This window comes from Squalius cephalus (assembly GCF_949319135.1).
Source record: "Squalius cephalus genome assembly, chromosome: 8".
Taxonomy (NCBI): domain Eukaryota; kingdom Metazoa; phylum Chordata; class Actinopteri; order Cypriniformes; family Leuciscidae; genus Squalius; species Squalius cephalus.
This window is the reverse complement of record NC_137129.1, coordinates 45,189,900-45,192,906: the sequence shown is the minus strand read 5'-3', so window position 1 is coordinate 45,192,906 and position 3,007 is coordinate 45,189,900.

Here is a 3,007-nt window from a genome sequence, read left to right as displayed (position 1 = left end):
CACCCTTTAGCGTCAATATGAGAAGCAGATAGCTTTGTTCGGTTATGGGTAGGTTTAAGTCTAGGGTAGGGTTAGGGTTAGACCGCTAGGAGGCGCCTTCTGGCCCATCTCTATCTGCGTCTCATATTGACGCTAAAGGGTGCCATGTGCGTTGGATGTAGACGAAATGTCCAAAGCGTCAGTATATGACGCCTTGGGATGAGAACGGGCTGAAATACAACATTCACTTCACAAAAAGTTCAACTTAAAGTATAAAACAAAATCAGAATAGTAGCCATGCGTGCTTCAGACGCGATCACGCGGAGGCGTTCCCAAAGCATCGACGCAACGCGAGTTTCCTCGAAAGGGAACACATTATAGTGAGACGAAGAGATCGTTCAAACCTCCTCACATCACAATAATTGCATAATTTCGTGGAAAATTAATAGAAATGTGACGTAAACATGATATTTTGTCCATTTTTTCTTCATTCCATGATATATACGATGCCAATCTCCATGCATGCTTCGACTCACAGACCTGTGACACATCAATAAAAACATCACCAACAGTGTGAGATCACCCAAATATTACATTTTTTATGCAATCTACATGCAAAGAAAAGTCATACAAGAAATGCTTCTTGTCTTCAGTCACATAGGTATTCATAGTTAGATTACAATAATTACAGAATCTCTCTGTCATTGGAATATTACTCCATCTACCTGTTTCTATGGCTAAACAGTGCCCTGAGTATCTGAACAAGAACAGAGATCGTAGAATATAGTTGTTTTATGCATTCTTGTAATCACAAATAAATGGAAGCAGGCGCAACTGTGTTGTCTTGTTATGTGAAATGAGTCATTGTAGGCCGTATATTTCATCAACTGTGTTTGTTTGGTGCTACCTGAAATCTATACCCTGGAAATCCAGAGTTCTCACGAGAGCACAAGTCAAATTTGCTCAGCCAGTTACTCTGGTGTCATTAAATATGCCCCTCGATCTGAGCTGCACCAATCACATCGGGTTCTCTGATATAGGTGGGCCAGAGGCGAGCTAAACAGATGACGACAGCGCTGTGACGTCGAAGTCATTACATTGACTTGGTGCCGCCCCTCGAGCTGGGCATGGGTTTCATCACTCGACCCCAGACCATTAATCTTTTAGATTTAGGTCTGGATTTCCAGGCTACGAAATCTATGCATTCACCACAGACTTTACACCAGCATCAACTCTTCTTCGTTTGGATCACCCTTGTGGATTATATTTTTTCCCCCTTTTTTCAACTTTTTCAACTATTTTTGTCTGAGTGAGTTATTCGCTGTGACGAGACTGTGGTCGCGACTGAACTGAATTTGAACTGATCTTTGGATTACAGGGGTTACAGGTTCCTTATATTCATTACACCCACATTATCTATATTCCCATATTATCAGTTTGTGTTTCTGTGTGGACATTTTATGGACTAAGTTGATAGTGAAGGACTCTTTGGAGCTGTTTTTTGGTGATTGTGGTGTTGGCCTATTGTTGATTTCTGGTGTGGTTGTATTTTTCATTTAAAAAACATTTTTTAGTATTCATTTGTTAAAAAGAAATAAAAGGCAATAGATGATTTAATTGTGAATGTTACTATAATCAAAGGCATTTGAATATGTTTGGTGGGCTGAATTACTCACATTAAATCATTAACCCTCTAAGCGCCAAAGTCGCAAAATTGCGACAAGACGTCATACTTGATAAAACAGGCTGTAGATCCTAATATGGTGTAATATCTCATTTGTATTCCCTACCACTAGATGGCAGACATGTAATACTTTGATTCAAGACCAAAATGACGTCATGTTCCTATTCAAAGTGCTGGAGGAAACAGCAGAGCAAGTGAGCGAGCGATCGTGTCATTGATGCGGAAGCAGTTCAGTTCAGAGCGTCTGAGTAAATTGTGAGATTTGTGAGAGAAAATCGTCAAATGGCTAATAAAAACTTATAACGTTACCTTGAGGATGTGTTGCAAATGTTATTCGCCGATTCTGACTCTGAAGGGGAATATTTGCCTTTTGGAAATGACGATCGGCCGTCTAATGATCGCGCTTCTCCCGGTACATCTTTGCCGCGCAATGGTGCCGCCCGCGCCTCTCCCGGTACAACTTTGCCGCGCAATGGTGCAGCGCGCACTTCTCCCAGTACATCTTTGCCACGCGCGCTTTTCCCGGTACATCTTTGCCGCACAATGGTGCCGCGCGCGCCTCTCCCGGTACATATTTGCCGCACAATGGTGCCGCGCGCGCTTCTCCCGGAACATCTTTGTCGTGCAATGGTGCCGCCGCGCAAGGCGCGAGTGTTCACGAAGCACAAACAGATAATTTTGACCTTTTGCCCAACGTGGATGGGGCTGGCAGGGGTGGACGTGGTCTTAGTGTACATAGGAGAGCTATTGCTAGAGGTAAAGGCAGCAGAGGTAGAAGAAATAGTTACTTATAGTTTTACTGTTGATTTCCTCTTTTCCTGATCATTTGGATGAGGATAAAAGACCAAAAAAAAAAAAAAAAAAAAACCCACTCCATATATATTTTTTCCTGAATATTACTGATGAACTGATCAAAAAGTAGGCTACTGTTCACATGCGTTTTACTACTATATAGTATAGTATTAATTTAGTACTTTCTCCTGTTATTTTTGGTTTCCTCTTTTCTCATCATTTAGAATGAGGATAAAAAAATAAATTAAAAAACATGCAAATAAGTTCAAACATCAGTTCAATGTCTACTATTTCCTGAATATTATGAAATTCAAGAGGGCCGCCCCCTGATGACGTCATAATATGTAAATTAGATGAGTATATTTACACCCCACATAAACTTTCAGTCATCCCCAACATTTTTCTAATTTACAGTAGATCTCTATCTTTAAGCCCTTTCAAGCCACAAGCTTTTGAAATTTTGATGTCAAAATCCAGCATTTTTTCAAAAAACCTTGGCGCCTAAAGGGTTAAATAAATATTATATATGGAGATGTTTGAAGTAGAGCGTTT